The 20,718-nt window shown below is 40.2% G+C and overlaps 1 protein-coding gene across 6 annotated transcripts in view; it reads left to right on the forward strand.

Moving 5' to 3' along the window:
- Window positions 1-20,718, forward strand: part of FHIP1A (FHF complex subunit HOOK interacting protein 1A) — a 94,621-nt gene that overhangs the window by 7,116 nt on the left and 66,787 nt on the right. For 4 of the 6 annotated variants that reach the window (XM_084516788.1, XM_084516791.1, XM_084516790.1 and 1 more), the window contains 2 exons: window positions 1,331-1,439; window positions 10,975-11,070. The gene's annotated coding sequence lies outside the window, so the exon portion shown is untranslated. Of the gene's footprint in view, window positions 1-1,330; window positions 1,440-10,974; window positions 11,071-20,584; window positions 20,695-20,718 lie in introns of all 6 variants that reach the window. The other 2 variants (XM_084516789.1, XM_084516793.1) reach the window with 2 other exon arrangements.

Below are 20,718 nucleotides of genomic sequence, written 5' to 3' on the forward strand. Positions count from 1 at the left end.
TTGCTGTACGTTCTTATCATTACCGTAGCAGGTGCATGTGCAGCGATTCAATAGGTGGAAAGTTACTGAGTGATTTCGAAGCAGCAGCAAGCGTGGGGGATAACGCCGTGTTGTATTGGCAGGAAGGCCTGTTCCTTTACTAATGGTGATATTTGTACCAATTTCTGGCAAACATTTCAAGTAACAACAGTTGAGGTTTAAAGGAGACGTCAACCCAGCAGCAGCATTTCAGCAGCACACAGCACTGGGTGCAGTGACAAAAGGCTGTGACAGAAGATAATGTGATCCAAGCGGTTATCGTACCAAAGTACTTTCAAATATTCTGAGATAAAAATATTATTTATTCAGGAACGGGAGTATTGGGGTCTGTGGCATCAGGGAGTTGAAAGAAACAGTTGCAGGCAGAATAAGCCTTTCTGTGAAATAAACCAAGGGATTTTTAGAAAGGCAGACTTGAGTCGAGTGGGGTCAACATGAATCTTATCCACTCTTTCTGTGTGTTAAGAGCAATAGAAGATGACACAGGAGAGAGATTTTTCCTTCGGGAAATTATGTTAATGCAGAAAGAGAAACTATTCCTCCACAGGGGAAACCAAAAAGCAGTGAGAGGCTGGTTTGGCTCCCAGTGAGCTCTTTAACACCAAACACAGCAAGGAGGGTAGGGGAGTCCTGGTAGTTGGAGTAGTTGGGTTACTACGGGCAAGTGTAGAGTTGGAGCACAAGCAGGTAATGCTAAAATGCAACTCTCAGACTGACGAAGATCGACAAGAAGTCGTTAGAGAAATATAACGATAGTGAAAAGAAAGACAAGGAAGGTTTGCTGCTCTTTGAAGACTAGAGCTGTTGACAGATAATACAAAGCAGACCGAGGTCTTTGACCTCATCCTCTTATAAGAGAGCCTGGGACTAAGAGGCCGATGTAACCCATGATCAAGGCGAGTGCTACAACCCTAAGCTGGCATGGGGAGGGGACAGCTTAAAGAGCACGGAGATAAGTTTAGGTCTGATGTGTTTAAAAAGCATTATTCAAAGGGTAAGAGCTGGCTGATGTAATCCCTGAGTTGCTGCAACTCTTAACTCATGGAGGATGTGTGTAATGCTGGGGAACTGAAGAGCAACTGACGAGTCTCTGTTTTTAGAGGGGAGGATAGAAATGAACACTTGTAGGCCCAGTTGTTTAACTTTGTTTATTCTGGTATTTTTCATGGGATTTACATTCTTCTGAAGCACTAGAAGATGACGAAGAAATGGGTAGTAGCCCAGATGATTTTATTTTTAAGATTAAAATGTGTTAGCCTAATGCAATTTCTTTCTCCAAAACTCTTAACAGGCCCTGCAGACAGAGGAGGAGCAGTTGATCTCTGGTATCTTGAGTCCTTGTGGTAGAAAATGTCAAAGTTTCACCCTTGTTAAAGAACGTCGGGAGGAACTCACTGTGGGTAAGTGCTGAAGTGCTTGAAAAACAGTTTTCTCTGGCAGCGGACTCAAAAGACAGTGTTCTGTTTTGTGTGTTTGTTTTATAGAAAGGATTTAAAGATTATAGTAGATGAGAAGAATGAGTCAACATGGTTATGGAATTGTAAAATTAGAGAATATCATACCAAGCTATTGTCATAGAATGGTTTAATTCTGCCCTCAGTAAAGGGTTTTTTAACAGGGCTGGTTCTTGGGTTGGCTTGAGGTTTGCATAGCAAAAGCATGAGCCCCACCGCTCAGTTCCTTACTTCAGAGTGAGGCTACTTTGAAGTAATTGCTGCCACCTGGTTGTTTCGGCCTGGTCAATGGGAGCGAGCAGAGAAGGCCGGAGGGCCAAATGCATCCTTGCTTCCCCTGAGGTTTGCTTCAGTAACCCTTCAGGACCTGTCTAGTTCTTACTGTGGGGTCCTGTATCTACATCACCTAGGTGAGAATAGAGGTATACTCTGCAAGTTAAGTGATGTAATCTTTATCACCAGTGGAGGTAAGGTCTGAGTTGAGGTAGCTCCCAGTTTTGAAAACGGAATTTATTTAAAAAGTAATAATCAAAGTACAAATCCATTGGAGGCAGTCTGGAGAAGAACAATAAGAATGCCTGGGAATCTGGAGGAATGACTGAGTGAGCTAAGAGTGGTTATTTCAGCTTCCAAGAGGAGAGGGAAGTAGTGGGGAAATGAGAGCTAGCGAGGGTCAGTCTCAGTATGTGATACACACGTTTTTGTTTCTCCGTGGTCTGTTTTGTTTCCTTGGTTGGTCAGACACTTGTATTGACGTGTTCTCAGGAAAAGTCGTGAATAGTATAAAGAACAGCTGATGTGAGCCTCTGTGAGTTGTGATAGAGACAGGGTGGGTATTGCCACGGCAAAAGACATCTAAGTGCACCAAGTGACTTCGCATGGGTTTTGATTCTTCGGTGAGTAAGAGATGGCTACAGTGGTGCAACGCTATCTGCAAAATGCAGGGAGTCTGCAGTGCTGGCAATTCCTTTTCTCCCTGTCTCTGCTTTCCTGTCTTACCACATAGGGAGGATCCAGAGGATACTAAAGCATTGTGCCTCTTTTAAATATGTTTTTTTATTTCTTCCTGCATCAAATGTATGGGTGAGACTTTTAGTACTTCTCATTGTAGCAGTTGAAAAGAAGCTAGAACTCCTTGGTGTAAGACAGCAATGTGAAAAAAGGAGACTGTGGGCATGCCTACACCCACACTGGCTCTGCAGGAGCAAATCCTAGAACAGGGAGTGCTAGGAAACATGGTATGAAGACGCTTAGATTAGCTTTGGAAGCAGTTTAGTCATGTTTGTGTGGCCCTGCATCCAAGCCACTGTGGTTTTACTGCTTCCCGACCTATGCTAATGTCTGCTTGCTGCCGTGCAGACTTAATCAGCTTGTATTAGTGACAACTTGGCAAACCCTGCCTTTTAATCCACTCTGTGTTGTAAACAGCCCTCTATTATGCTTCCCCTGTGGCCTATGTTTATTAGGGTGCACTAACTCTTTTCCTTTAATTAATTGTCCACTAACAGTGCAAAACAGGGACGGCACTTGACTGTGTGAAAATTCTAGTTTGAGTGCTAGGGATAACGACAGTGAGATGAAACAAAGGCTTTAATTTCATCTGGAAGGTATTGGGCAAATTTCTGAATAGCAGAAGGAAAGCACGGAACTGAGGCAGTCTGGCTACGTCAACTGATCTCTAAATCAAGAGTGAGTAGGCAGAATTTTATTGAAAGTTAACAGCTTAGGATTTTTTTTTTTTTTTTGCTTTATTCACAGAGGTAAGTTTATCAGGATGTATTGCTTCTATGAAATGTACTTTCTCTTAATTACCATTGTGTATGTATGAAAGCTAATTTTTAACAAACTTGCCTTTTAATATTTTAAAGTGCATCTGCTGTTTTTTGAGACTTTGAATGGCATGTATTGCTACTGGGAGGGTTTGTGTTGTTTCATAAATCTGTGGACTGTGGATTCTGGGGTTATTTTCTTAGTTTTCACATGAAGGGGAAAGATAAGGAAAGCAATTTAAATTTCCCAAACCACAAGGCTATGCATCTTTCATAAAATCTAGTCTGGGTAGTGGTGTAGGTTATGATACATGGGATGCAATACAGTCTCTAAGGAGAACTTCCATCTCAAATAAAATGCAGTGTAATCCTATGATTATACTCAGCTCAAAATTAATTGTGAAAGGGGATGACTAGCTCTTGGCTACTCACTTCAAAAATCTTTGAAAAGGTTTTTGCCATTCTGAGGATGTCCCGTATCCTTCCTATTAAAAGGAAGTTTGATGGACTCTATGCTGTGGCTTGAAGGAGCACTGAAGACTGTCTTCTGTCACAATGATGTTGACGTTCTCAAGATACAGAATTGAGCATCTTAATTCATGAAGGTTACTGCTATGAATTGACTATCTTTGTGTTCTAAAATTTTTAGATCCCTTTCCACTGATTTCAGTGAGGATAGAATTTCAGGCTAACGAAACAGTTGATTATATATATGTGTGTTTTTAACTTTTTTTGGTTCCTTTTTTTTTTTTTTATATAGCATTTCTTCCACCATTTCCTATCTTCCTTATTTGTCCCAGTTTTCAGAAATGAGAAGGTGCAAACTTGCATTTTCTCTTCCCTACCAGTTTACGATAGAGAATGCAGATGTGTATTATTTCTTACTTGGTGTGTGATTTTATTTGCTTGCTTTTACAAAGCCATGTATTTAGTGCAAAAGCAAAATCTTTGTTCTTCCAAAAATGTTACACAAGGCAAGACTGTACTTGGCAGGGATGGTTTATCAGTGCCTAGAATGAGATCCAAGTGTCAGTGCTCTCTGGAGATAAGGATGTATTATTTTCTACCTGCCAGTGCTGAATTCTGTCTGGAGGTGAATAAGAGCTGGTGACAAGTACACTCTGGCAATATTGAGTGATTAATATGACTCTTCTGAGCTATGAGTACAGGAAGCTCTCTGTTTAATTGTAACTGTGCTTTTAAAATTTAATTATGGCTTTTTATGGAGAGGGAAAAAAAAGCTGATTGGGAAATAGAATTTCGTGAAGTAATACAGATTCTTCCTATTTCATATGCTACACTGACTCTCCTGTTGCCCTCTGCATCTAAGGTGTGTATTTGTGTGTTTTGTTTGTTTGGTTTTAAATTAATTGGAAAACCAGAGGCACTTAGGTTGTGGAAAGTTACTGTAGCTCAATGTTAAGGTTTCAGATGTAGATTTTTTTACATATTTGTGTTCAGAGAATTTTTCGATGTTCTTAATGCCTTCTCTTTAATGCCTGCACACTGACTGTATATCACAGAGAAATCAAGCTTTTGTAGACTACAAAAGAACAGACCTTTGCATCTTGTTTTACTGCCTCAGTAGAGGAAACAAAGATTTATTGCATCAGTCCTGCAGTACTTTGAAGCTGAAACATTGAATATGTTAGGATAATATGGCACCACTCTTAAATACATCTAATACTGTATTAAGCATAAACTTGAAAACATGCACTAGCCAGCTCAGAAATGTGATTATTCCTCATATGACCATCTTCTTCATTGACCATGTTTACAGTCCCCTGTACCAATTTGCAATTTCAAGCTTGTGATTCTGGATGAGGAATGTCTTTGAAAGCAAAGCTCCCCAAACCAAACCGGCAACAATGAACTGCCCAAAAACTTTCACAACCAACAACATTAGATAGTAATAGTTCCCAGAGTAAAGTGGTTCCATGTTGGTGTTAGGTATATATTTTCCTTTCTTTTATTTTGGAGGCACAGACCGGATTAGGATTGCATTAAGGGTGCTGGCAGGAAAGGTTTTGGAGATGATCTGGAGGGTAGACAGATTTGCCGTGGTATCATCTCACTAGAGAAAATAGGCTGGTTCTGAAGACGACCCCTTTGTTTTAACAAAGGGGGAAAAGATGCTAAAATACTGTAACTAGATTTCTAGTTGCCTCTGTATAAACCTGATATGATCTTCACTAAAATTCTGGAGCATAAAACAATAAAGGATCTGTTGGGTTTTCTAGTCTAGTCTGTACTGAAATCATGTTTTGATTTCTGCTCTATAAACTGATGGTGTCCTCTCATTAGCTCTTCAATATTGGAGTGGTTTTGTTCATGCTACTCTGATGAGAGAGCTGTTTCAGAATGATCTTAGAAACTGCGGCTCTGCTTCCATCGCAGCCAGTTCGAACTATGAGTTCTCGTCCAAAAATTGTACTTAAGCAAAATAAATTTTTTCCTCCCGTGATGTATACCTTTTTAAGTGCTGCATGGCTCCTTAAAACAGCATGCTGAAAGCCATTTCACAATTCTAGTTCCTTGCTCATAAGAGGGAAAAACTGACAGCCTCCCTGTTTGGAATTAATTTGTGTTGTCTGGAGGATTTTCTGCCAGACAGGTTAGCAGGATGTCTGTAAAATCCATTTTGAATGCTAAGCACTGTATAAATGAATAGACACCCTTTTCATACTTGCTTTTTCTTGTATGTGTGCGGCCTTGTTAGATGTCAAATGTGAATTTAATATAAATGACTCCAGTGTTAACAGAAATGTGTGGATTTCTCCTTCCCCTTTGCGCGCACCTGGCTGGTTTAACAAGATGTTGTTATGATGCATTTCCTGTCTCAATAATTGAGTTTTGTGACCGGCTTCTTGGCAGCGCGGCCAGCTTTAGCATTCAGTGTCACGCCACTTCTTTCTGATTTTGCATTTCATGGGTGCAGTGTGTAGCTGTGAAATGACCTTGATGGGTCTAGTGTGGCTGTATATTTATTTATCTCTTTCTCCATGGTTAGTTTTTTGCCAGAATGGTTTCTTAATTGCCCCTGACAGGCTCAGCATGTGGCACACAAGTGTTTTCAAAGAGCAACAGGGATGGGTGGGTGGCAGCAAGCAAGGGAAATGCGGATGGCTTCCACAGGGCAGCGAGCACATAACTGATGATGGTTTCAGTGCTTTCAGGGGTTTCTCACCCAGGTGGTGGAAGAAAAAAAGCCTGAAACCACTGGACTTCTCTGTGTGGACTGTCTCATGCTGCGGAATACAGTTCATCGCTACTGCGTCTCTTGTATGTGACCTGAGGGTATATCATCAGAAGGCTTGTTCTCATAAAGGTTTTTGTTGGCCCTCTCAGTTGTTACGCTGCCAGATCTCATTCAGTTGTTGGGCAGTTACTTTGTATTAATAGAGAAGGATAACTTTCACTTCACTAATTTCTTCCCCTTTCATTGTCTGCAGTGGAAAACAGAACGCAACTGAAGGAACTTTTAAATCTAGCTTGTCTGCCAAACAGAGCAGCTACCAAAGCAAGATGTTCTTTGCTGTAGACACATTAATTGCAGGTGAAGTGGATGTGTTTAATAAGTAATGCATAATAGAAGTGTCTGCTGAAGTACGAGGTCTCAATTTGGAATACTGGCTGTCACGATAGGCTCTGGCTTGATGGACACAACTCCTCTGAAAAATGGGCTTGAGACTTCAACTTTATTTACAGTGCCGGCTGGAGGCTCCAGTAGCACTGAGCTGCATTTAGGTGATGTGAGTTCTGGAGCGTCCTGCCCGTGTGCACTGAATCATTTCTCTTCTTGTTCACACCTATACAGTATCCTCTGCAGGGTGACACTTGCATAATATTCCTGTGGCAACCACAGTAATTGCTAACACGTGAAATCAATATATGGCAATTATCAAACGCACTTCAGCTGTTTCTCAGTGCCCTGCAGACTTCTGGAGAGCAATACTTTGTGACCTACATAGTGTTTATGTAGGTCATAGATCACCAGTGGCACACCGGTGAGGACACACAAGGCTATATACCAGGATTTTCGTGAGTTGGAATAATTCCTCTTTTCTTTTCAGAGTATCTCCTTGTCATTTGGGCTATGGGAAATAAAATAGTTGAAAAGCTCCTCATGAGATGAATATGTGCGTTTTGTTCCTAACGGGTACACTGTAGGATACCCAAAGAGTTCAAGGAGGAAGGACTTGTCATCTCCATCTCTACTTAAAAAAAAGAGGATTTCTAAAGTTTGTGTGCTCTTACTATGAAAACAGAACAAGGGGCAGGGACTGCTAGACTTCGGTTTGTCATTGTGCTGTCTTACTTCACCTTTCTGTGCAGTGAAACTAGTCAACTGACAGATGAAAATTCAGATAAATCTCTCCCAGACCTGATCTACAAGTATGAGTATCATTTGGTTCTTGCTGCAACATTGTACGTGTGCTTTTTTTATGAGATAAGCTGCTTTACAAGGTGGAAAGGGCTGGATATGTGCGTTGCCTCCCCAAGTGGAACTTAGTCTGCAAAAAGAGCTGATCAAAGAGCACAGACAGGGGCGTGGCCTGTGTAGCTTGAATGTTTCATATAAGAGTTGGCACCATTTGGGGAGGAGATGTGGATGTTAATTGCAAGATTGGAATAAGGAACTGGTGTGGATAAGAGAAGTGAAGTTGGATGGCAGGAGCGAGCCCAGTGTGTGGGAGTTAAATGAGATTGGGATTAGTACAGACAAGCTTGCCATTCGTCAGTATGTTTGGTTTCCAGAGCTGTGTTAGTCATACTAGGTAGTCCATTCGTGCCATTCAAATAGTGTCATAAAGCAGAACTAGTGTGAAGTGATATTTTCAAGTGATCACTAGTTCCTGCTGTTTGTATACTCCAGTTTTCTTTGAAACTGATTGGAAAGGATAGGAACAGCTGGTAGATAATGTAAACGCTGGTGTCCTGCTTGTTCTTTGTAAAACTCCTAACACTTGCTTTATGAAAATGAACATCATCTTTCATCACGTTTTGATGTAGCATGTGTTTGGTCTTGTCCTTCCCTGTAATACAGCATAGTCAGTCATTCTTCCACCTCGTGCTTGATGCAGTTTGTGTGCACCTGTGAATGGGAGATTTCTGCTTTGTCAAACTGGAAAGGAAAGATTCTTCTTATACCAACCTGTGCTTCTCTGTAATGGCTAGGGAAACAGCTGGTTTCTCTGCAATATATTGTAGGGGTTCCCAAAGTATTGTATGAAAGGATCTTTATGAAACCAGGGGCTGCAGAAACAATGATGCTTGACAAGTTAAGCATTTAATCTGTTCTGGTTTTCATTGTCTGAAGGAATTACTTGGCAGTTCTGACAGGGCTGTAAACCTGTTTTTATTAAATGCAAATTATAAAAAATGTATCTGAATGTCAAGCCTTTTCCAGAGGCTCAGCCACAGCAGGGTGTTTGTCCAGAAGCACTACATGTTCCCAGCACAGGTGGCACTACCTCCAAAATTGAAAGAGTGTCAACTTTGAAATGGACTGAGCTGCAGCGATCTATGTCTCTGTGGCTGTATGGAAGCTCTTGATTTCCCAAGTGACTGTTTCTCCATCAATTGCTGTAGGTAAGAGTTGTTCTCCAGGTGGGTTGTCATTATTAGAGTTGAGGCCAGTTGGTTTTCCTGATAGAAAACAAAGGACCAGAACCTGTTCAGACTGTATTCCCATCTCATTCTGTAAATTCATTTATAGCAGGTGTAGAGCTTTCAGTGACTTGTTTCTTCCTTACCAGACTTAAAATCTAGTTAGGTTTATGGGCAGGCAACACGTTCACTGATGGTAGAGAGTAATAGAACTAATACCAACTGTCTGTAGTTCCTACTGTGCTGGCTCCAGCCATCAGTTTTACTAGTATGTTTGAGATCTTCTTGGTTTAGCTAACGATAGCAAGAAATGGGATTGTTTTTTTTTTCATTAACTTAATAGCTTGAGTTTCTAGTTCAAGTTTATCACTGATACAGATTTTAGTACCAGTTGATAATCAGAAAATATTATTGCATTTGAAATAAGTATGTTTCCGAGTATGTTTTTGTTTTCAATTAAACTCCTTTAAGGAAATCTTTCCTAAGTCCAGGTTGGAATTTCAGAATGGAAAAAACAGAAAATACTTTAAAACCTCTTTTAAGTTACTTCGTTTGTATGCAGGATATTAGGATAAAACTTTCTTTCAGCTAAATTATGTTTGTTTGTTTGTTTTGTTTTTTTTTCCTGGTGAAAGATTTGTAAGGCTTTGAGTTGTGATTTAAAAAAAAAATTAGAAAAATTACGAAGATGTAGCCTTGTGGGGCGGGAATATTTTCTTTCTTCCCAGCAATGAGTTGTATCATAGGAGCAATCCAGTGAAAAATTTGGTTTTTATCAGTTATGTGAAATGAGTGTTACAGGCTAAGGTTCTGTTCTACTGATGTAGGTAATTCTTAAACTGCCTCGAGCTTCACAAAATGTTAATAGAAAAGAGCAATACATGACTTAGATTTTACACTTTCATAGGATTCCTATTTGCAGGCTACTTGGTATGGCCTTTTTTAGGAGCCAATGATGTGCTATAAATGATTTAAACAGTTCTTATTGTCTTTATCTTCCATCACTACATCCCAGTGTATGAATTTGCTCTTACTGTGGTGCTGGGGGATAGGTCCATAAAGGATGCATTTATCTGGAAGCTTGGAGAAGCACAAAGGTGTGTACATTACTTCAGTAATGCGTAAGACACGATCTTTCTCAGTTCAAGACAAACAAGGAAAAAAACTTGTGTGTGTATCACATAATCAGGGCTATTCATTCCAGAGTTTCAGGGTGTGTCATAAAAAATGTTTTGTCCAACCATCTTGACTTATTTGACATTACTTGAGACACAAGTCTAATTAAGTAAGTACATTATTTTGTCCTGAAGAATTTATGCACAGTGCAGTAAAGTTAACGGTGTGTAATGATAGGTGGGACAGGACACTGGCAAGATGAAATGAAAAAGTAAGACTAGTTTTCTGCTGGTAGCGACAGCTGGTTTTCTCAACTTCAGTCATACTGAAATAGAAGTAATAAGTAGTTATCTTTCCAGAACTGGCTTTATTTTAGTACTAACTTAGTGGAAATTGTGCTTGGTACTAAACCAAAGGAAATTGGTGACCACTCGGAAAAAAGGAGGTTTGGTAAGTTCAAAGCAGCACAAAGGGAATTTGTGGTCATTTTGAGTAGTTGAGATCTGCTAAGTTCAGACCTAAAAATGAAGAACTTTTAATGATAATGCAAAAAAAAAATAAGTGTGTGTCTGATTTTCATAACACAAGTGTTTAGCAATTTAGTAATTTTATGTTTATTTTGGAAGAACAACAACCATTGTGATGACAGCTTTGGAAAACTGTGTGGAGAAGTCATGCTGTAACAAACATGAAAAAAAATCTTTAAAGATCAGTTACTCAGTTAACAGGATGTTTTCCCGTTCGTCATTGTTGTTGCTTGCCTATATTTTTCTTAAATAAAGGGAATTTTCAGGTAGAGCTGACTTCATTTTTCCAAATGTGGATTAATTAAGTTGGTTTTAAGTATACATTGTTATTTCAAAAGACAAATTTGGAATAGATCAAAGAGAGGAGTAGGTGTTGTTAATTTATAGGCCTGTAAGAACAGATTTAATTGGAAGGCTAAATGTAAACTTATTGATTAGATTTTGGTTTTCTTTCTGCAGTCTGAGAACCTGAACAGGCTGAACAGGAAAACACCAGAGAAGCCTTTCTGGAGCTGTTGTCAGACAAACTTCTTTTTAATCAGGCAAGCAGTGAAGGTAATGCTGTGCGATGCATTCGTTCTGTACACACCAGTGCAGAGCCAGGGTGGGTTTTTGGGTTGAACTGTCCTTAAGCAGGAGGTGACAGGTTTATGGCACTGGAAAGAAGGGGCAGAGGTCTGGTGGAAGTTTTGCTGCACAAGCACAGAGCTGGGTTTCCCAGGGCAGTGCCTCAGGAGTGCTGTTCTGAGGTGAAACCAGAGAGGGCATAGCGTTAGTGCAATTCAGCACATTTTCCTGTTGGTCAGGTTTGGGTTCCACCTGCATGTACTCATACCTGCAACTGAGCAGAGAGCACAGCAGCGTCTGTTCTGACGGGGGTCACGGATCAGTTCAGCACAGGGGTATTTTCGGGTCAGAGGTGCGTGGGGGCAATATGCGAATAGTGCAAGCATGTAGAGGTATCTCTAGCCATGTGCTTATTTAATCAAAACCAATAGTTTTTCTGTTCTGTAAGTTCTTTTCTCTCCTTTTTTTTTTTTTAGTGAATTTTACTAGTTACTTTTAGAAATCATGTATATTTCTGATACCTTCTGTGGCTGGTAACAATGTGTTCTCTTGTTTGAGCCACGAATTAACACTGGTGCTGGAACAGAGGCAGCAAATGGAGATACCCAGAGAGGGGAGAATGCAGGATCAGAGTTGTAGGCACTTGAATCACATTTAATATACTCTTTTTTATATTTTTTAAGGGACTTTTCACCTCTGCTTTAGTGTATGCTTCAGGGCTGTGGATATACATTGTCATTTATGTCACTGGATTCTAGAATAAGTTTTCAAACTCTGGTTTGCTAGAAATAGAATTGTCTACATGAAAATTCAATGTCACCTGCTTAAAACATACTGTTGGGCTTTTGGAAGCAATATTCATGGTCTTAATTTCATATTAAGTTGAAATGAAAAATTTACATCAAGTATTGTTTTTATTGTAAGTCCCTTAGAACAAAGATTTGGAAGCTGTAAGTATAACATTACTGAGAAGGAATTTTGGAGAACTTTTTTTTTCTACCACCCAGATTAGATTAGCGTGGTTTGCTGGCAGTGCATGAGGTTCAAAGCTGAAAAAAATATCAAATCAAATTAATTTGATTTCATTGGCACATGTGTGCACAAGTTTACAAAATGCAGGCTAAGCAGAATACTTGTTTCACCCTACTTCTGTGGCTCTATTAACTAAAATGAACTGTGGCTTATCTTAACCATGAGAAGATGGAAGTGATTAGATAAACATGATATATTCCTGTGGGGCGCCAGTTGCTAGAAGCAGCATGCAGTTTGCAAAATGATTTCTTGTAACATCCTTTTTATGTCCATTCAATCTGAAAGCTTGGTCTTCATTACCAGTGCAGTGCAGCAGTGTATCTGACACAGAGGCTGCTTTGTTGCAGGCCATTTCCATATATTATGAAGGTGTGCAGCTGACTACTTCAGCCCCAGGTTCTAAAACTTTTCAACTGGTTTGCGTGAATGTGTTTTTGTTTTTTTTTGGTTTTTTTTTTTTTGTGAAACATAGGGGGTTTTTGCCTCCCTTTGAACAGGAACGTTATATTGAAGAGGCAGGAAATCTTCTTGCTAGTGAGGGAATAGTTGATGATTGAGGATAACTCAAAATGATTTTGAAACTTTGACCCAAATCTGTATTCTCACAGGTAAAATTAGTGTAACTCATTGACTTGAGTGGTACTGCTCTGGGAATTAATTTTCTGAAATTTGAATTTACATTCCAAGGAATGTATAAACGTTTTGTTTCAGTGCAAGACAATTGATGTTTGTCAGTTTAATCACTGTATAATTAGAATTCGATTGCTTTCTGAAGTTCTTTGATTCTCCAGATATAAAAAGGGATACTGGAAAATAACTTGGTAATCACCAGTTAGTATTGATTTTCCTCAGTAGTGTTTCTTTCACTTCATAGCTGTTCTTCACACCTAGTGGCTACCCAGTTACACTGAGAAGACAGGTAACAATTAAAAATAAATTTAAATCTCAAAATGTTGATATTTAATAACTCCTAGTTTTGCTGGTTGTTCCCAAGTCCTCGTAACCTTTGTTTGAGTTGAGTTTGTTCCCCCAGTGTGTTGAAATTAGATTGCTAATCTGTAAAATGTTGTAAATTCTCAAGTGGCCTATGCAAGATAAACTTTTTGTACAATCTAGCAGCAGAGCACTGTTGTTGTAGGATGTGCTGGAGAGAAGCATTTATTTTAGTCTCATGAACCAATTGTTTAGGTATGCCCTTGAGCAACCAGCTGCAACTAAGAAAATGAATCTTTTGAAGAGGCTGTGGTAATGTAGCTTTTCCTTGTGAATTCAGTAACTTGAAAATTTGTCTTACTGTACAGTCTTTAAAGATTACAATTACTTGTGTCCTCATTTAAGCAAAATTCATAGAACTCTTTGACAGTTATCTGATTCTATGGGTGACACTAGTAAGTAGGCAACGGTGTGATACTAGAAAATCTGTGCAGACTAATATTTCACTGCTTTGAAGATGCCATAGTATTCAAAAGATTCAGTAAGAGAATATTAAAAATCTGGAGTCTGATTAATTTATCAAGGGGATTATAAATTATAAATTGACTGGACTTGATAGCCAAGGCGATCTTCCAGTTCTAAGCGTTATGAAGGTCATGACATGGAAAAAACTTTCAAAAGTCAAAATAATTGAAATATCTACTTCTGTTCTGGAAACAGCTTAGAAACTTCAGCATAACTTTCTGCTAGTTGTGAATGGCAAGATTGAGACTTTATTTTGATGTGATAGGTAGGTGATGATGATAGCTATCATCACAGGAGCAATTTAAAAATGCATTTTGCCTGAAAGGAGCAAGTTAGTTTTCTGCTTCTCTCCTTGTGGGAAGGCTGTAACCTTATCAGTCTGTTCGCCCTTTCAAGGGTGTGTCAGCTGAACAGAAAACAGCATTTTAAGGTGGGTACTGCAGCCCTTCTACTGGAGTCACGGTAGGTGCTTTTGCAATCAGTTCCCTCCATACCAAGGATCTTTGAGGATGGAATAGAATAGATGAGGAAGTTTCTGTATCCTTTCTTACACTTCTTTGTGACTGTATAGGAGATAAACAGACTACTGTTAATTTCTGGGTTGTGTGGGGTGTGTTATGGGTTCTGAAGAAGAATCTGCTGGCCTCAAAGGGTGTTATTAGTTTGGAATTGACCAAAAGCAGAGCTGAACATTACAGGGGAATAATATGGGGGAAATAAAACATGAAAGAGATGTTTGAAGAAATATTTGAAGAAACAGACTTCTTCCAGTGCCAGAAGAGGAAAGGATGTGAAAAGTTTTAAGAAAATAAGGAATTCTTTTTATTTTATTAGATATACTGAACATGATTGTTTCTCTAAACATTCCTAGGAATGTATCTATTGGCCAGTAAGTTCTTTTTTTGTCCAATTCTGCTAGCATTTTGTTATATTTCCATGCATGTCCTGTATCAGTTTTGTGTCCCTTGCTAGGGACATGGTGGCAACCAGGCCAGGGAATATTTTCTTTGCATTTGGACAGTTCTGAATGAAGTGTGAACAGGGATCTAGTGTCTCCTGGCATTTTAAACATGTTGAAATGTTTACTGCTGAGAAATTTGAATTCTTGTAATGTTATTTCAGAAGAATTAACCTGTGTTTAATGACTGTCTCAGTGAGAAATGGTAAGGTATGGAAGTGTAAATCCTCAGCATTCCACTCTGGAAGGGCTCTAAATATACAACTATGGTAATAAAAAATTAGGGAATAGTCCCAGGAGCAGCTGAGCTGCTCTAGCCTCTGTCAGAGGTGGGAGCTGCACAGCCCCACTGATCAGGAAACTGTCCCTTTCTCTGTTCTCCTGGGTTTGCTTCTGATAGTTTGGTAAACTGAATCAGCTTGGGGGTGACCAGGTGCACTTCCATGCACAAAATACAAGTGCTAGGGATATGGCACAAGGGGAAGGACCTCGCTTTCTTGGAAACCCTGGGTTGTTTAACTGGATCATCCCATCCTTTGGAGATATATTTTAGTGAAAACCCTATCAGAGACTCTCTAAACTATTGTCCTAGAAAGGTAGAACTGAGATTAAGATGAACTGTTAATCTTTGGACACTAAAAATCATAGCCTAGAAAGCTTTGGGGTCTCATACATCTTAAGGCTGTGGGGCTGGATTCTACTTTCATTGGTTAATGCTGCTGCAAATCAACGTGCCATACAGAGGGGGAAAATAATCAGGCTTTAATGAGACGCAGTTGAAGAAATCCAGTGAGATGAACTCAGTGGAATGAACATGTAGAAAGCAACTACGGTTGAAGAGCTAATATGCTGTGTCTTGAGAAATACAAACAAGTAGGACGGTAGTAATAAGTGCTCATGCAGGGTAAGCCAACTGCCTAGAGCTGAGTGCCCCACAGTAGTTAATTGGGGAGATGAAGCTATTGTCCCACTGCCTTTGGAAAAGAAACAAGAAAAACTGGTCTGGTGCTTCTGAAAGGCAAGGCAGCAGCTGAAGCAGTATCATGAATGACCTTGTTTAGAATTTCTCACTTTTCCTGAAACTGGGGAGGAAGAAAAAGGCAAACAAAAACCAACAGCAAGCCCTGAGCAGTTACTGGTGCTCTTTTATCAATGTTTTGTTTTTCTTTTATAATGGAAATATTTGGATTGTTTGCACAATTATCTTACAAGCAGGTATTCTGGAAAATCTCCTCCAGTGATACATAGAAATTTATCTATTTTTGTGTTCTGAAATACGAACTGAGGAAGTCACGTAAATGCATCTGTTCTACATTTTCAAGCGTTGTTTTATAATCTATGGATTAGCATGTTACTAATAAGAGAACTGAGTTTGCATGTTCTCTCGTAGCATGTTTAATTCACCATATTACCACTAGCTTCCCAAATAGGTTCCTCAGTGTTGCGAAACAATGTGAGCTTTGTATCTGACTGAGGCATGTCTACATGTGATGCCTCTCCGGAGGTGCAGTCCAGGGTCAAGAGCTTTAGAAGCAGTTTTCCTTTTTCTCTCTCTCCAGTGTAAAATACTCCCTTGAGACAGGTTGCAGGTGAGAAGTGAAGGGGCCTGGTCTCAAGGTGCTTGGTATCATTCTGCTGCTTCTCTGACTGCTGAGAGGGTAGTCATAGCTGTGCTGCCTTAGAGCATTGGAGGTGTGATGTGTGGAGCAGTGCTCTGCTGTTCTAAATAAAATAAGCCAAACTGCTGTGCAAGCACTATTAGATATTTTGTGTAGCTAGTAGTTTTATTAGCTTTTAATAAGAGCAACAGCAGTTTGCTTTTGCAACTGGTGTAGTCAGAGATAAGCAAAACGTCTGGTATGAGGAGAGTCTCTCACTTTTGGATTAAAGATGGGCCTCGATGGTGCTGGCCTTTCCTCTGCCTTCTCCTGCCCCTTCCCAGAGCAGCAGCACAGCTGAGGCTGGCAGACACCTCTGGAGGTCATCCTGTCCAGCTGCCCTGGACCTGCTGGCAATCCTGCTCCTGCTGCAGGCCAGGAGGGATGCAGCGATGGCTGTGTGTCAGCCTTGCAGCAAGAACATGTAGCTGCTTCATGGTCTGCCTGGTGTCTGCCAGGTCCCTGCGTCTTGTGCCAGGCTGCTTTCTAGCTGGTTAGTCCCCAGTGCGTGCTTGTGCCTGGAGCTATCCCTCCCCAGGTGCAGGGCTTTTGCGTATTGAACTTTGTGAGTGTCCTCTCTCATCATCCCTTCTGCCTGCTGGGATCTCAGAACGGTATCACAGCTATCTAATCTATCAGCTACTCCTCCCACTTCTGTAATTTCCACAAACCAGCATGGGAGTGCACTCTGGTACTGCACTCATTAACAAAGATGTTGAACGGTATTGGCCTCTAGCTGGAATCTTGTTTTATCTCATTAGACTAAAATTCAGTTCTGTCAGTGGCTAATTTCCTAGCACCACTTGTGATTCCTCCACATCTTTCTAGTAGCTGTTGTCTTAAAGAGACTTTAAAACTGGGCAAGGCCAAGTTCAGTGTAGGAAATGGGCAGCATATAGAGATGTCATCAGAGCCTGTGTGGGGACTGCTGCTGAGTGCTGTGCAGCTTAGCCCGAGGGTGCTTCATGAACAGTGGAAAGCAGATAGCAAACAGCTCACTCCAGAATGAGAGGTCTTCTACTAAGCTGGAGTCAAACCAGCTGCAGAGCTGCGTCTAATTACTTAGCCCATGGTTACAGCTAGTGGAGAAGCCTTCCTATTAAATTACCCAGTGTTTGTGTTGTGATTTTTTTCCCCGTTCATTATTTGTTTTTATTTCATTATTTATTTTATTTTATTAATTAAATTTATTTATTTTTTTAAATATGAGAGAGCAATATTTATTTATTGCTCTCTTTCTTGAACCTCGTAGAATGCTATAGTAGCATACAAAAGCAGTGTACGTTTCATAATGAGGAATAATTGTCTTAAAGCTATCTGTGGGGGAGCAGCTGGAATGGCTGATCCCTGTGAATCAAATTCCCACTCAAGTCAGGAGTAAGCTGATGCCACTGCCTGTCCTCCCTCACATGCTCACAGCCTGAGTGGAGGCAGCAACAAAAGTCACCTGTGCAAGTGGCCAGGTGGTAACTTCAGTCCCTCCAAACTGCTGCCCAGGTAGGTGTTTAGCATTTTATATAAAGAGTAGCCAAATTTCTCATCTTCCCTTTTTTACAGGAGGTTAGCATGCACATTTCCCATCTCCTAGACTCCGTAAGCAAGCATCAGATACAGACCTAGCTGCTAAGAGATTTTGGAAGACCTCTTTTGTGCGAGTCAGGAGAAAATGGTTAGGTAAATGCACATCTGTTGTGGTTGAATTTTTTGATTTACCTCAACTCTGATTCTGCTTTCTTTCCCAACCCTGATTCTTGCACATTTAATAGCAGGAGAATCCACAGAAAATCGATCTGTGCCTGGGGAAGTATGGATAATTATTTTCTTGTTCCTACACTTATGTTTATATTTCAGGTACTCTTCAAAGCATCTTGTACGCCTGAATCAGTCATTACTTTTAATCTATCATCATTCTATTGCCATTCATCTATCATCGTCTTAGCATGTGTCCATGACAAGCATCATGGAGATAGAAGATTGAAAATATTTCTTGACGTATAGAAAGCTGGGATTTTGTTTCTAGTGTGATAAAACTAACTTCTGACATGCCATGTTTATACTGATGTTTCTTTATATCTCAATTATATGTAGAAAGGGATTGCATGCTTCTTGTCTGAGCTTCCTGTGGTGATGGGGGGGCGGGGAGGGAAATACTTATCTGTTGTAGTAAGACAAATTCAGAAGGGATGTTCTGAACCTCAGATGCTCACAGCACATTCCTTCTGTATCTGGGCTTCAAGGATTTGTGCACTTTACTTTTCATTAAACTGCATATGCAAGTCTGACTTGTAGGTGATAGAAAATGAAAGGTGAAATGAAATGACTGGAGTTTTTAGAACGTATTTTCTGCTGAATAATTTCCCAAACAAGTTATGCAGTTACTTCAAGTGAAAAATTAACAAGCTACTGTGCTTTGCATTTTAATAATGCATAGTAAGGTAAGTCCATGTCTGTTTTTTTTTTTTTCTTCTGTTTCTTCATGTTTTCACTGTTAAAATAAGGAAATAAATGTCATAAGATTTATTTAGTATGTGTGTTGTTGTTCAGTTTTTATTGCAGGGTGCCTACATCTGAAACTGTCACTTTTATGTGCAAGTTTCAGATGCTTTATATATGGTGCATGTAGGATTTGACCATGAAATTAGAAAGACCTGTACAGTAAATCTGCCTCCATATTAAGGCATTTGTGCAGCAACTTGACTCCTAACGGCAAAACATACTGGCTGGTATACGTACCGGTGTGTATATGCATAGGTGGTGATGGGAGTAGGTTGGTTTTTTTGAACATTACTGTGCACTACAGAAGAGGTTGATTAGTGGTTTGTCAATACAAATCAGAGCAATCTATCTTCTCTTTTCCACCTATAGTTTTTCTTTACTTTTCCCATCCTTTTTTGTCTGGAAAAAAAAACCAAACAAACAAACAAAAAAAAAAAACAAACCACCAACACCTTCATTTTGTTTAATTCAGTTCTGCTATTTCCATCGCTCTCCCGTTTATGCTTTTCTGATAAATGAAATGCTGTTCTGCAGGAATGATATTAAATGGAATTGGGTGGAAAAAAAAATGAAGTTATTTCTGCTTGGACTAGTCCTTTATGCACCTCTTTAATTTTACCCATCTGTATTTCCCTATTTTCTTCTTATAATTCACATAGTACCTTCAGCGATATGGCAGGTTGTCTGCAGGAGACGGGCTGACACCAAATGATTGAACAATTGAAAGCATTATTCTAGATATGCAGAAATTATTGCAAGAAAATTGGCCTGCTTGTTGTTCTAGGCATTGTGGAAAGAGCACGCAGATATGCAGAAGTCCTGACTTGAAGGAGAGGATCTGAGTTATGTGCAGAGTACGTCGGCAGCGGTGCTGCTCAGTGAGTCAGGGCTGGGAGCTGCTGGCAGTCAGAGAACATGTTACAGATGCCTTTCCACTGCGGAGCAGGATGGGAGGGAAGGGGACATTGTTCATTGCCCTGGGGAGTTGTGGCGGTACGCAAAGTGGGAAGATGCTTGCTTCCTTTTAAAGACCTGGCCTTGAGCTGATACAGCTCTGTTTTGCTCTGCCTCTTCAGTCTCCCTGCTGTGTATAAAAGCAGCTGCCAGTGTGAGAGAGGCTGATGGCTAAATGTGTTTTCCCGTACAAAAGGTTCTGTTCCCATCCTGGCTGAGGAGGGACAGCAGGAGGAGTTCTTCTTGGGTATTAAAAATAGAACAGCCCCCACGCCCCAGTGTAACTGGGGATGTTTGCACTGGTTGTTTCCTGTGGACTTTGATCTGAATGCTTAGGATGTTCTTGCAAGTAGCATTTAGTTAGGTACCACAACACCTCAGAAACAAACACAACCCTCTCTGTCAGCTCTTACCTCTTTTTGCCTGATGTGACCTGGTTCATTGGCCAAGTGATCTGCATAACTGCAGCTTTGGTGCTTTCTTTAAAATCAAGCTGTTGGAGGACTCAGGCGTAGAGAAGAGGATGAGAAATACTTGGTTTTGGGGGTTTGCTCTGCCCGTTGGCTCTGACTTCCACCTTGTGGATTAGGAACCACTAAGCATAAGGTCTCTGCAGCCCTCCATGTCCAAGGATCTATTTGAGCCCACTTTGGCTTGCTGATACATCAGTGAATAAAAGCAAACAAACTACATCGCAATCAAATATAGGCCAACCCTGCATCAGTTCATGTTCTTTTATATTGTATAGAAGGCCTGGGTTTGAGTCTTTCTTCCCAGTTTCTAGTTCTTTTGGGGCTCAGTCCTGCAAAGCACTGAGTTGGCTTTGGTCTAGCATGGTGTTTAAACATTTTCACCTCTGCGAGCAGGGAGCTCCACGTCAGTTTGATGACAATGTTAAGCATGTGGTCTCTATTGTGCTTTATTATTTTTTTTTTTGGCTTTCCAGGTTGAAGGGCTTTGAAGCAGTGAGTGTTTGACTGTGTTACTTTTTCTGCCTTGAAAAACTGGGTCTGAAGGGGAACCCTGGAAGGAAGGACAACGGTATAATAATTATAAGTACGAACCTTTTGTGGTTTTTCT

This window comes from Aythya ferina, assembly GCF_964211825.1.
Source record: "Aythya ferina genome assembly, chromosome: 4".
NCBI classification, from domain to species: Eukaryota; Metazoa; Chordata; class Aves; order Anseriformes; family Anatidae; genus Aythya; species Aythya ferina.